The 15,178-nt window shown below is 40.1% G+C and overlaps 1 long non-coding RNA gene across 7 annotated transcripts; it reads left to right on the top strand.

The window, feature by feature from the left end:
• Nucleotides 1–12,430: 12,430 nt before the first annotated feature.
• Nucleotides 12,431–14,755, top strand: LOC145106208 (uncharacterized). Of its 7 annotated transcripts, XR_013707499.1 has the most exons (7): nucleotides 12,436–12,888; nucleotides 12,987–13,189; nucleotides 13,251–13,420; nucleotides 13,573–13,642; nucleotides 14,129–14,173; nucleotides 14,382–14,443; nucleotides 14,538–14,755. It is a non-coding gene; the product is annotated as an uncharacterized LOC145106208 (long non-coding RNA). The 7 variants fall into 7 exon arrangements; XR_013707500.1 differs by lacking the exon at nucleotides 14,382–14,443 and having other exon boundaries at nucleotides 12,437–12,888; XR_013707498.1 differs by having other exon boundaries at nucleotides 12,437–12,888; nucleotides 14,382–14,755.
• Nucleotides 14,756–15,178: the final 423 nt, after the last annotated feature.

Below are 15,178 nucleotides of genomic sequence, written 5' to 3'. Positions count from 1 at the left end.
AATTGTATGTGATGCTTAACTGTTTTGCTTGCTGAAAATCGAGTTTTTTGCCTCTGCCCGACTCAACTCGGCGAGTCAGTATCTGGACTCGGCGAGTTGGCCCCTACTCGGCGAGTTCAGAGCTGACTCGGCGAGTTCGTGCGTCAGGCAGAGGGTATTTCGTGATTTAGTTGCTGTTTTGACTTGGATTTGATGCCTAAATCGTTTTTTGAAGTTAAAATCCGAATTTTATCTTAATTAAATGATTATCCTTGCCAAAACAATAGATAATTTCAAATCTTTTGAATATTGGTTGTTTATATGATAAATATGGATTATTTAAAATTATTTGGTAATTATTTAATGACTAAAATAAGATTAGGTCAAATATAGATAATTATGATATTAATTGTTTAATTTAAATTATTTGTTATTTGATCCCTTATGTTTTGAAAAGTTCAAAACTTGCCCTCAAGTTTTGAAATTTGAATTTTGTGATTAAAAGTTTAATTTTGAATAATTTAAATTTCAAACCCTTAGAATTTTACAAGTTTAAAATTCAACCCTATACTATTATATATTATTACAGCTTAATTAATATATATATATATATATATATATATATATATATATATATGTATAACTTAAAATGCTAGTCTTACCGTTACTAGGCCTCATTCACGAAGCCAGTCTATAAGGTGGGTATAAGGTTGCTGCCTATAAAATGGCGCTTAATGGGTGTACACTCACACCCACCGCTTGCTTGACTGGTGGAGGGTCGTTAGCCGAACGGGTAGGATAGGGGAACCCTCTCCTCATTAAAAGTATAATGAAAAAAATACAAAGTAACTACATGTTTTACAAATTCCCAATCTTTGTTACTTTAGGGTAAAATGTGAAAATGATGCTAATCCATGGAATTACACTTCGTACCCTTATCAAACGTTGGTGGAGCGCGTGTGGTTAACCGGCACATCAATTTGGGGATGACATTGGTAGCAAAGGGTGACTCGATGTTTGTCATAGATCAATGGAGCGTGTGTGGTTTACCGGCACATTGATTAGGTGATAGAGACATTGAGTGCACCATGTTGATTCGCATGGTTATTCACAATTTGTTTGCGATCCTCGGTATCCCACTCGCAAATTTGAAATGCATATCGAGATTTAAACATGCCATTGAAAAGTTCAATGAATCTCAAAGATCTAGGAGTTTTCAATACATTTAAAACCTAAATTTCTTTTTCGTTTTTCATGGTGAGAATTAGTGAATCGTTATTCACTTACCTTCAAATTTTTTACTTTTAGAGTACGGCATCCCTTTCTAAGTTGTAAATAATGTTGTTGGATCCTAGCCCTAATTTCTCATTTGGGTGATTAATTAGGGATTCATTTCTAATCAAACCTTGTTCCTTTCTTTTCAGATGTCTGCAAACAACAACAACAACAACGCTTCTGGGTCATTCTCGTTGATGAACCTGTGTCAGAAAGTGACATTTGATGGGTCAAACTTCAACGAATCGATGAGGTATATTCGCATGATCACACGCTACGAGGACAAAGAATATGTCCTCGATGAAAAGCTTGAAAAGATCATCCCAGATGTTGCTACTCCTGAAGAGCTGGCCGCCTTTGAGGCCCACGAGCGTGATGCTACGAAAGTTCACTGCATCATGCTGGCCACCATGAACCTCGAACTCCAAAAGTCCTATGAGGACATGTATCCATATGAAATGCATCAGGATTTGCTGGACAGGTATCACCAGAGCGCGAGGCAAGAGCGCTATGAGATCATTACTAACATGATCACCGCTAAGATGGGGAGTGGAGAATCCCTAACCTCTCATTTGCAGAAAATGCAGAGGTATGTTGATCGTCTTCTCAAACTTAATGTTAAGTTTGATGAGGATTTGGCTATCGACATAATCCTCCACTCCTTGCCCTCCTGCTACAACCAGTTTAGGATGACCTACCACATGAACAAGGAGGAGGTCTCCTTGAGCAAGCTCCAAGGACTTTTGAGGACTGCTGAGAGCAACCTCAAAGACAAATCCGTTGCACCATCCCCTGCTGTGGCCGCTCCTGTGATGGCAATAGGTCAAGGAAAGGGTAAAAAGAGGAAGGCTCCATGTAAGAGCCACCATAAGGGGAAGCCCTATGATGGTTCGTCCTCAAGTGGGACCAAAGCAGGCCCTGCTAAACCCTCATCCGATCCCAAGGAAGCAGAGTGCTTCTATTGTCACCAAAAGGGCCACTGGAAACGAAGCTGCCCTCAGTATCTGCAAGATATAAAGGATCGGAAGATTAAGCCCACCTTTGCAGGTATGTATTCTATTAAATCTAATAACTCATCATTTGCTACTTCATGGGTTCTTGATACAGGGTGTGGTTACCACATTTGTTCTGATATGCAGGGACTAAAAGGAAGTAGGGAGGTGGAACATGGAAAGATGAACCTGATTATGGGAAACAGAAGATCGTCGCCTGTGACCAAAGTCGGTGTTTATTCTTTAGTGTTGAGTAATGGGTTAGGGATAGATTTAAACAATTGCTGCTATTCGCCAGATATGGCAAGAAACATTATTTCATTTCATGGGTTGTTTAGACAAGGGTTCAGATATTCTTTTGATAATAGTAATGGTTCTATTAATGTTTATTTGAATGGTGTCTTTTATTTCAATGCATTACCTTGTAATGGGATTTATGAATCTGTGATGGTTGTTGATAATTTAGGAAATAATGTTTTGAATATTGATTTGTCTACTAGTCTAGACAAAGCATGTTTGTGGCATTGTCGCCTTGGCCATGTCAACAAGAAACGCATAGCCCAACTCCAAAAGGATGGAGTGTTGGAGTCATTCGACCTTAGGGACGATGACACGTGTGAATCTTGTTTACTTGGGAAGATGACCAAGTCACCCTTTACTGGCACTTGTGAAAGGGGTGAGGGTCTATTGGATCTCATACACACCGATGTGTGTGGGCCCTTTAGATCCACCATAAGGGATGCTTTCCGCTTCTACGTGACTTTTACAGATGATTATAGCAGATATGGATATATCTACTTAATCAAGCAAAAATCGGAAACCTTTGAAAAGTTCAAAGAATTTAAGAATGAAGTGGAGAATCAGCTGGGCAGGAAAATCAAGATGCTTCGGTCAGACCGAGGAGGAGAGTACCTAAGTCTTGAGTTTCATGACTATCTAAAGGAATACGGAATTGTTTCGCAATTGACGCCTCCGAGGACGCCACAATTGAATGGTGTGGCTGAGAGACGTAATCGGACCTTGTTGGACATGGTTCGTTCTATGATGAGTCGGACTTCGTTGCCAATAGCTTTCTGGGGGTATGCCTTAGAGACTGCCGCCCATATCCTTAACTTAGTTCCCACCAAGAAGGTTACCAAGACTCCTCACGAAATGTGGACAGGGAAGGCTCCCTCGTTGGCACATATCAAGGTTTGGGGTTGCGAGGATTTCGTAAGACGAGAGACTCATGACAAGCTCGAACCTCGTAGTGAGAAGTGTTATTTCATCGGCTATCCACAGAAGTCTTTTGGCTACCTTTTCTATAGACCGAGTGACAATGTTGTCTTCGTTGCTAGAAGAGGAGTTTTCCGAGAAAAGGAATTGATAAGCCAAGAAGACAGTGGGAGGCAAATTGAACTTGAAGAAATTCAAGATCAAAGCGATGAAGGAACCTCTGACACTGGCACTCAACCTGAGGAGGAAACTCCTGTTGAACCTGTTGACGAGTCCTTACCTCTTCGACGTTCCACTAGGGCTAGTGTTCCACCCCAGTTGTATGGCTTTCATATTACTACTGAAGGGGATACATTTATTAGTGATAGTACACTAGTAAATTTGGACGAACCTAGCAGCTACAAGGAAGCCATGGCAGGCCCGGAGTCTGCAAAATGGACAGAGGCAATGGACAGCGAGATTCAGTCCATGTACGACAACCAAGTTTGGAAATTGGTTGATCATGTACCGGGTCGCAAGACCGTCGGGTGCAAGTGGATCTTCAAGAAGAAGACGTACATAGATGGGAAAGTGCATACTTATAAAGCGCGATTGGTTGCGAAGGGCTTTACTCAAACTCCCGGAGTTGACTATGATGAGACCTTCTCACCAGTTGCGAAGATAAAGTCTATTAGGGTAATGCTTGCAATAGCTGCGTTTCATGATTATGAAATATGGCAGATGGACGTGAAAACCGCTTTCCTTAATGGAAAATTGGCTGAGGATGTTTACATGAATCAGCCAGAGGGTTTTGTCAATGCGAAGCATCCAAATAGAGTATGCAAGCTTGAGAAATCCATTTATGGATTAAAACAAGCGTCTCGCAGATGGAATCTTTGTTTTGACGAGAAGGTTAAAGAGTTTGGCTTTCTGCGAAGCGAAGATGAATCTTGTGTATATGTCAAAGCCAGTGGGAGTATAGTGAGCTTCCTCGTATTGTATGTCGACGACATACTACTCATAGGAAATGATGTCCCAACCTTGCAGGAGGTCAAGTCCTGGCTTGGGAAATGTTTCGCTATGAAGGACCTCGGAGAGGCTGCTTATATTCTGGGGATAAGGATAGTAAGAAACAGGGAAAAGAGACTGATAGGACTCAGTCAGGATACATACTTGGACAAGATACTAAAGCGTTTTAGTATAGAAAATTCCAAGAAAGGGGAGTTGCCAATCCAAAGCAATACCAAGTTGAGTAAGACTCAAAGCCCGAGTACAGAGGCAGAGATAGATGATATGAGCCGAGTACCTTACGCTTCCGCAGTAGGCTCTATCATGTACGCTATGACTTGTACTCGACCTGATGTGGCCTTTGCTTTGAGCATGGTCAGCAGATATCAGGGGAACCCTGGTAGAGCCCATTGGATTGCGGTTAAGAATATTCTTAAGTACCTGCGGAGGACCAAGGAATGGTTTCTAGTCCTCGGTGGGAGTGATGACTTAAGGGTACGAGGGTACAGCGACGCTAGTTTTCAGACGGATCGGGATAATTTCCGATCGCAGTCGGGCTGGGTCTTTACCCTAAATGGAGGAGCAGTGACTTGGAAAAGTTCCAAACAGGAGACCGTAGCTGATTCAACATGCGAATCAGAGTACATTGCGGCGAGCGAAGTGTCAAAGGAGGCTATATGGTTGAAGAACTTCATTGGAGACCTTGGAGTTATGCCATCCTTAAAGGAGCCGATGGAAATTTTCTATGATAATGAAGGAGCGGTTGCCTTGACCAAGGAACCGAGAGATCATGGTAGATCTCGACATATCGACAGAAAATACCATTTTATCAGACATCGGGTAGAAGAGGGACTCCTCGTTGTGAAGAGGGTATCATCAGAAGAAAACCCAGCAGATCCCCTTACGAAGGGACTGAGTAGGGTCAAACACTTGCAGCACGCTAGGAGCATTGGGCTGAAGGATGATATAAATTTGGATTAGATAGGAAACGTGTAATAGATAGTTTGTACTTGACATTTGATGAATAAATAAAATTGTGTTATTTATGAGTAAAGCTACTATCTTGTGTTGGTTATTTATCTATTGTTTCAATTTTGCATGTTTTGACTTCCTGAATGATAGGATTATTCAAACAGTCCACAGTCGGTCATATTTTGGAAGTAGATATGAATGAAGACTGTCATGAACTGTTTGTAGATTGTCTAAAAGGTTTTGGGCATAGCAAAGGTTTGCTGCAAAGTTCATGAGTGCTTATGAATATGATTCGAGCATTGGAATAAACCCGCGTTTGCTGGTATCACTTCGTGGTGTTTTGCCTTAAGTGATCGCAAAGCGATAATATCATATAGTCTTAAAACTCAGAGATATGGTTGTTGTTTGCTAGTTGGTTATGCATTGATGATGTGTAAAGGCATCAGTAAATTGATGTTATAAAACGTATTATTGTGCATGATTCAATTAGTGAATAATAGATGCATATGAGTCGAAGTTGATCTGTTCCTTTTATCCTATGAGAATAAAAGTGATATCTTGGCCACTTGATGATTTGGTTTGACTTATGTGCCGGGCCCGGTCGGAGTGAAGTTGATGTGTTCAACTAAATTCAATGTCAAACAAATCGGAAATCGAGAAACAAGTGCTGGACAATAAGCATTGTCAGCATGATATCTAGAACGGAGGATTATACGATCCCTTATCTGAAGGACAAGTTGATCAAAGTTGACAGCGAAGTATAAGAGCTACGATTGCTAATCGAATTCTGAAGTCATATGTGAGATATAGTTACTAGACTTATCCAAGTGGGAGACTGTTGGAATAGTGTCTAAGCCCGTAACTATATTTGGTATGTACTTGACCCGGTTGTGCATGGTCATTTTGGGTTGCCTTCTCCAAAGCAACTTGACAAGGTAATTTAAGGAGAAAGAGAGAATATTATGGTTTATTAATATATTATAAGAATAATATATTAAAGGAGAAATCATATTTATTTAATTAGTATTAGTCATAAATTAATTAGGAATTAATTTGGTGACTAAAAGAGATTAATTAAATAAAGGGGTATAAATTGTCAAATGTATGATAGTTAAGTTTTGGGTTAAGGAAACCTAATGGACTTAAGGGGGAACAAAATTATGATGGGGATCCATCATATTTTCGTCCAAGGCCTTATTCCAGAAGGTTCCTTGGGCTGCTTGGTGGCTAAGCTGTCCATTAGGGTTTAGACTGAAACCCTAGTAGCCTGCAAGTATAAATAAGACCCCTAGGCTATGGAAATCGGATAGACTTCATTCTAAGAGAACCCTAGGGCCGATTTCTAGCACCTCTCACCCTCTCTCATATTGCCTTCTTGCTTGTGGGGTTTGTGAACCATTAGAGGAGTTACAATTGTGACTCTAAGCTCAAGATCAAGAAGATTACAAAGGATTCAAGCTACTTGAAAGAGGTAAACCACTTGGATCTGTTTTCTTTATGATAATTTCGAATTATATATGATATATCTAGTTTTGTAAGTCTTGGATTCAAAGCATGTACAATAGAGAAACCTAGATCCAAGCATTAGGGTTTGTATGAGCACATAGGATTGTTTCTTATGCATAAAACCCATCATGAGCAACATGAGCAGCATCTGAGGGAGGTATTGGAGACACTAAGGACGAAAAGGCTGTATGCCAAGTTATCAAAGTGTGATTTCTGGTTGCGAGAGGTGCAGTTTTTGGGGAACATCATCAACCAAAAGGGTATTTTGGTTGATCCAGCCAACATTGAGGCAGTGATGCGGTGGGAAATACCGAAAAAATGCATCTGAGATCCGTAGCTTCCTGGGCTTAGCGGGGTACTATCGGAGATTTATTCAGGATTTCTCCAATATCGTTGTACCTTTGAATCGCTTGACCAAGAAGAATGTGACTTTTAGGTGGGGCCCGGACCAGCTGTTGGCTTTCGAGACCTTGAGACAGAGATCGTGTGAGGCCTCGATTTTAGCGCTACCCGAGGGATTGGATGATTTGGTGGTGTATTGTGATGCGTCTATCTCAGGGTTAGGGGCAATTTTAATGCAGAGGAGGCATGTGATCACGTATGCCTCGAGGCAGCTGAAGCTTCATGAGGCGAATTACCCCACTCAGGACCTAGAATTGGGGGCGGTTGTGTTTGCCCTCAAATTTTGGAGGCATTACTTGTACGGAGTCTGGTGCACCATCTTTACTGACCATAAAAGTTTAAAGCATTTGATGGATCAACAGAACCTTAACATGCAACAGAGGAGGTGGTTGGATGTACTGAAAGATTATGATTGCGAGATTTTGTATCACCCAGGGAAGGCCAATGTGGTGGCCGATGCCTTGAGCCGCAAGGCGGCGAGTGCTCCGATTAGGGATGTTTGTTTGAGGATGACGGTGATTTCCCCCTTGTTGGAGATGATCAAGGAGGCTCAGGTGGAGAAAGAGAACTGAAAGATAGAGCGGATTCGGGGTCAGATTCCCTTGTTTGTTCGGGATAGTCGGGGTCTTTTGACACAGTGTGGTCGGGTGTGGGTACCGGTATCTGGGGGAATGAGACAAAAGATCTTCGAGGAGGCACACAAGTCCAAGTGCTCTATTCATCCGGAGGCCACAAAAATGTACAGAGATCTATGGCTGAGTTAAGCGGGAGGTAGCGTAGTTTGTGGAGCGGTGCTTGACATGCAGTAAGGTCAAGGCCGAACATCAGAGGCCTCACGGAAAGGTTCAGTCGCTACCTATTCCCATGTGGAAATGGGAAGAGATCACCATGGACTTCATCACAAAGTTACCAAGGATGGCGAGGGGTGTATATTCCATTTGGGTCATTGTGGATAGGTTGACGAAGAGCGCCCATTTTATTCTGATCCCCAAGAGTATCTCTGCTGAGAAATTAGCAGATATCTATGTGCGGGAAGTGGTGGTCAGGCACGGGGTGCCAGTGTCGTTAGTCTCTGATCGGGATGTCTGCTTTACATCCAGGTTTTGGAGGAAGTTCCACGAAGAGTTGGGATCTCAGATATATTTCAGCACCGCTTACCACCCCCAGACAGATGGACAGAGCGAGCGGACGATCCAGACGCTCGAGGATATGCTGCAGGCATGCGTATTGGATTTCGGAGGGAGTTGGGATACATACCTCCCACTAGCAGAGTTTTCATATAGCAATAGTTATCATGCTTGTATCGACCGACCCCCGTTTGAGATGTGGTATGGTCGGAGGTGTAGGACCCCAGTTTTTTGGGGTGCGGTTGGGTACCAAGTCATGGGAAGCATCAAGGTGGTGCTTAAGACTACCGAGTTGATCCAGCAAGTGCGCGACAGGCTGCGGGTCACTCAGAGCCGTCAGAAGAGCTATGTTGACCGACTTCGCTCAGATCTCGAGTTTCAAGTGGGAGACTTCGATTTGCTGAAAGTGTCACCATGGAAGGGTGTCATTAGGTTTCGGAAGAGGGGCAAGCTAAGGCCCCGATTTATTGGTCCGTTCAGGATATCTGCCCGAGTGGGCAAGGTGGCTTACCGTTTGGACCTGCTGGACGAGCTTAGCTAGATTCACAACACCTTCCATGTGTCTCAGCTTCGGAAGTGTGTCACTGACGAGGCTGCGGTTATTTCTTTGGACGACATTCAGGTGGATGAGAGTCTGAACTACATTGAGAGGCCCGTTGCAATTTTGGATAGGAAAACTAAGGTTCTTCGTAACAAAGAGGTGAAGCTAGTGAAGGTGCAATGGCAGCATCGTAAGGGCTCAGAATGGACATGGGAGCCGTAGGATGATATGCGAGAGCATTACCCAGATTTGTTTGTGACAGCAGACTTCAAGGACAAAGTCTAGTTTAAGTGGGGGAGATTTGTAACGCTTGGTCAGGTATGAAATAAATATATTAATTTTCAAGTTTTTGGAATGGAACTTGACGAGTTGGGAGGCTCCAGCTCGTCGTGTAGAGAGCTTTCCAGACGTACATCTTTTAGGGTCTACTCGACGAGTTGGAAGGCCCCAACTCAACGAGTTGAATGCTGAACATGAAACCCTAATTTTTAGGGTTTGCACCATATTTAAAGGCCTTAAGCCTCATTGTTAGCCTCCCTTATCGCCCCCTTGTCCAGAGAAATCCTAGTTCATGCTTTCTATATCATTTTGAGTGTGTGAGAGCTTTAAGAGTGCCTTTTTGGTGTTTATTTGAAGAAGCTTGAAGTGGCTGGTGCATAACTGAAGGGGGAGGCTGTAGATCCGGTGTCTACTATGTTGTGGCAACCATATTGAGGTATAAAGTTGATACCTTGGTCATTTATTTGCTAGATCTCTTCATTTGAGAGTTTATGGTCATTATTAGCTTATTTTGGGATCATTCGTGGATTTGAGCATGTCATGAAGCTATAACTTCAGATCTGGACATCTCATGGCCTCTTTTGACTTAAAGTTGCTATCGTTATCAATTCTTGGCCCTCCTTCATGCCCTAAACCCATTAATAAGCTATGATTGAGTGTTTTAGCCCCTTAATGCCATACATGGACGTAAAGTTAGCAACTTTACGTGGTATCTCAGCCCTAGGGGATCAGATCTATAGTTTGGAGCATTAGACTCGCTTAATAAGTGGCTGAATATGTTAGGGCTAGGCAAACTCGACGAGTTGCCTTTCCAACTCGGCGATTTGGCCCGGGGTTTCCCCGATCTTCTGGTCACTGTTCGAACTCAACGAGTTGCTGTGATAACTTGGCGAGTTGACTAGGGTTTTTCCCGGTTCTCTGAGAACTGAAGGAACTCGACTAGTCAGTAGGTGCACTCGACGAGTTGGGTCAACATGGACTGTTGACCTTAACTGTTGACTTTGACTTTGACCATGGTTGACCAAGTTTGACTTTAAGGGTATCTTTGGTATTTTGGGATTTTGATGAAGTTAGTCACATGGTGGTTGTAGGCAGTTGAGTTCGGAGCTGTGAGTTGGGATTTGATCTTACCAGTTCAACATTTCTTGAGAGGTGAGTCTCCTCACCATACCAATTGGTCGAAGGCACCAAGGTCGGACCATTATGTGATATGTGGTATACTAGTTAATTATATGATATGTGGTATACTAGTTGATTATGTGTTATGTGGTCTGCTAGTTGTCTCTGTGATACTTGCATGAAAGACCCCGGGGGGGGGGGGGGGGAGCCCGTGACACTTGGATATCAGATCATGTGGGGGAGCCCATGACATTCCAGGTAAAGACCGTGGGGGGAGCCCATGGCACATAGGTATAAGACCCTAGGGGAATCCCATAGCATCCTGGAGTAAGAACCTGGAGGGAGTCCACGACATCCCTATATGTTTAGATGCATGGCTTGTATGAGTGATATGTTTTATATGATTATGTGGATTGTGTGGGGTATGTTATGGGGAACTCAATAAGCATTAGCTTACAGTTTGTTGGTTGTTTCAGGTACTTCAGGATCTAAGGGCAAGGGCCCGGCATGATGGCTCGACATGCACTCTCTGGCATTCTATTTGAGACACTCTGATATTATGAATGATTTATTTGATGTTATGGATTTTGAAAACAAATGTGATTGGAGTTTTATATTTTACGAAAATGAGTTTGTTATTTAAAATGAAAAATTTTATCGGAAATTTGGGTTGTTACAAAAAAAATCAAATAGCTATGTTCTCGGTTTTCACATTTTTTATTTTTTATTTTTTTTTATTTTTTTCGTTTTTTTATAAATTATTATTATTTATAATACTATTAATTTGTTGTTCCCTAATACACAGTTCTTCCATGCCATTGGTTGATTTTTGTGTTTTGTTTTTTTTCCTTGCTGGCACGTTACGTGATGGATTAGGCCACCGGGTATGGAGGGTAGTTTGACGCGTAAAGGGTGACGTGGAGGGGGGGTATTTACGCGTGAACACCCCCCCCCCTCCCTGGTGAATGTGACGCGGATTGACATGGTTCACGGGTGGTTACGCGCAATTTGATTGGATGCTTTTTATTACCGTTTTCTCCCATTTACTCCATCCATTTTGACCGTTAACATTTACTAAAAAAAAAATTTCTTTTCAAAACTAAAACTTCACCTATATATACAAACATAATACATATCACATATTTTAACGATATTTTGCAGGGTAAAGCACCAAACATGCCATACGTTATTAATGGACTTGAATACAATCATGGATATTACCTTGCTGATGGGATATATCCAAAGTACGCTACATATGTCAAGTCATACACATATCCAGCTGATGAAAAAAGGAAATTGTTCAAATTAGCACAGGAATCTGCAAGGAAGGATGTGGAGCGGGCGTTTGGGGTCCTCAAACAGAAGTGGCACATAATCAAATATCCAGCACGAGCATGGGAAAGGGAAAAATTGATGAAGGTGATGAAAACGTGTGTTATTTTACATAACATGATACTAGAAGAAGAGGGTAGGACTATTTGTACGTATACTCCAAATGATATGCTCAATCCATCTGCAGTAATACAAGTCGGTAGCCCAACATACTTTACAAGGCTTTTGGAAATATATAATAGTGAAACACATCACAATTTACGTCAAGATTTGACTGACCACATATGGCAATGACAATTTGAAGACGAAAACGAAGTGGATGAGGACGGGGACGATGAGGACAACGATACAGACGAGTAGTTTTTTTTTCAATGTTTTTTTATTAATTTTTATGTTATTAGTAAAATTTACGTTGAATTTTAAAAATATCACTTTTATGTTTATTAATATTTATTTTATTAGTAAGCATGTATGTTGAATTTAAAAATATTATTTTTATTTTTATTAATGTTTTATTGTGTTTTTTATTTAATATGATGTAAAAAAAATAATAATGTGGAGTGATAATTATTTACAATGATTAGTAAATATGTACTGAATATGTAAGTGGGGTGATGTCGCGGTATTTTTTTTTCTTTTTTTTTTTTTTTTTTTTTTTTTTTTTAAGTAAATAATTAGTGACCATAACCAAAAGATACGTGCCTAACTAGTGACCATAACCAAAAGATACGTGCCTTCTTTTCTTCTACCTCCAAGATACGTGTCATATGCTTCTTCTACACCACCGACTCCATTCATCTCTCTATTTTCCATTCCATCTAAAACTCAGATGCTCCAATATGCATACACAATCCTTCCCTCCGGCTTCTTCCTTGTGGCGGGTTTTGATTTGTCGACGTGAAAGAAAGGGCGAAGGACAAACCGATGTTATTACATTGGAATGAAGTCCTTCACTATACCATTGTTTCCATCGCCACCGTTGGCCAATCCGGCACGTTGGCCTACGCAGCAACGACGACCGAAGACGGCGACCGGAGTTTAATCTCTGCAGTCATCTTCCATCGAACTGCAGCCTTCTATTTAGGGCTCGAGTTGTTCCGACAACATAGAAGTGTTGATTTAGGCTTCGACCTAAACAACACCGTCGATTTGCGCCTTGCAGGTTTGTATACAATCCTTTCTCCTTTTTTTTCATTATTCTAAGTTGAATTTGCATTTGACCTAAATATTAGTGCTTTGTTCTTATTTTTTCCACTTTAGATCGGTGTTATCGCCTGAATAGAAGAGTTTGATCATGGCAACTGCAGATTTTTTTGGAGGAACAAGAGTGGGAGAGAGACTGAAATTAATGGCCCTCTTTCCGACTTCCATTTCATTCCCCTTTTGGATCATCACTACTTGAAAGAGGACAAGCGACGTGGGTCTGCTGGTGACTATACAATTTCAGAGATCTCATCACAAAAGTAAGAAAAAAACTAACTTTTTCAAACTCCTATTGAATGCTAATGTTTTTTTTTTTAACAGTCACACACCTTCTTGCTAAATTGTGATGTTTGCTGCACTTTCCCATTGCCCGAGATGCTTGGTATGACTTCCTGCTAAGTTGTGATGTTTGCCACACTTTATGTGTGGGATCTATTTTAGAGAAGGAAAACAGGGAGCTTCACAAAATCGAACACAATTTCTACTTCAAGGTGATATTTTTTATCATAATTTCTTCTTCAAGGTTTGTCTTCCATGTGTTCGACGAAATGCTTAAAAGAAAGGCTAAACCAACTAATTCTCTCATTCCGTTTTTTACTGCTATTGATTATTGAATTCCTCGATTTTGCGTCTTCCCTAAAAGGGATCGACCTCTATATTTCCAGATTAAGAAAGATGAGGCGAGAAGAGAAGATGACAATATTTCTAATCAGGTAAGAGCATCTTCCAGTTTTGTAATTTTTTTTTTTTTTATTTCAAGGGATTAATTTTGGATATATGACAGCAAAAACCGTTGAATGTAGAATTTAAGCGTAATAGTTAAATGTTGAATATATGAAAAAAATAAGGTCCTCAAGCTCTGGAAAAATAATATTGGACAGTAAAGCAACAAAATTTTGATAATTCTTACTTCAAGGTAGTGCAGTAACAGTTCTTCATTATTATTATTTTTGTTATTTAATCTACTATGTGGTAAAGTAGATGCTCAATTTCTTGATGCATTTAATGATTATTTAAATTAACTAAAGTAGAATTGTGACTTTTACATGGTTCCAAGCTTTTACCAGATTCTAACACCAAACAGAAAATGGAAAAGGAATAAAGTTGAATTCCATTCCAATTGTTGCCAACGAAAGTAGGATGTTAATCCAATATACAATGCTCTAACTGTTTACATTGTTTTCTCTTTTCCTGGATAGGGGTATGAAAGTAGGACGTTATATTCATGAAAGAAACCTCAACAGGTAAGAACACCACAATGGAACTGTTGATTGTTTTTGTAAATTTTTGGGGTATTTGGTTTTCACTTTAATGGTACCTTTAACCGTTGCCCAAAAAAAAATTAGAAACGACTGTCTTGGCTTATGCATGGTAGTCATTGCTTATCTCTCCATTCCAGCTTCTATTTGGATTACACTGTTGTAATTGAATACTTTGGTTTGGATTGTCTAGCTATATATTTGGCTTAACTTTTGGAAGTCCTTACATTTGCAAGAATAGGACTACTAAAAAATGTAAATAAATCTCTATCTATCTACATATGTATGATTGTGTTAATGAGTTATACTAATATTACAATTTCACTCCTTTTTTGTTGTTGTTAATTAGGGTAGCAGTGGAGTTCCTCAAGTCGGTATCACTTTGATCGTAGGTGGTTCATGGTATGAAAGTGAGGAACCAACAGTTGTCATAATATTTGCATTTTATTGTAACTTGAGAATTGTGATGAGATGAAATAGTTAGTTTTGTAGCATTTCGTTTCATCTGTAGATAATTGACTAATTTCATTAAATTTCTTTTAAATTAAGCAATCGTTATTTTTTTCCTGCTGGATACTTCATTAAATCACCCTTTTGTGTGTTGAATCTTATATCAGTTACACAATTTCATTGTTTCTTCTTCAGTAACTTGCAACAGGTGAACCAGACAACTGATTGAACAATCCTAATACCTCAACCCACCATTCCGACCCATGCAGAGCAGGGGCTCCTTACTAGTTGTTATTATTATTATTATTTTCGTTTTATTTATATTTTTTATTATTTTTAATATCTTTAGATAATAGTGTTTTGTGTTTATTTTTTGATTTTTTGAATTATTAAATTAAATATCGGCTTGAGTTTTTAATGTTTAACAATTATAAAATTTTAAATAATAAGAATATTAAGGGTGCGTTTAGTTGCGGAAAAATGGGCTATTTTCCGGAAAATATTTCCAAGAAAAATAGGAATTTTGAAAACGTGTTTAGT

This window comes from Lactuca virosa, chromosome 4 (genome assembly GCF_052849685.1).
Source record: "Lactuca virosa cultivar CGN04683 chromosome 4, Lactuca_virosa_CGN04683_v6, whole genome shotgun sequence".
Classification (NCBI taxonomy): Eukaryota; Viridiplantae; Streptophyta; class Magnoliopsida; order Asterales; family Asteraceae; genus Lactuca; species Lactuca virosa.
The sequence above is the reverse complement of the archived record's forward strand: the minus strand, read 5'-3'. Positions and strand labels throughout refer to the sequence as shown.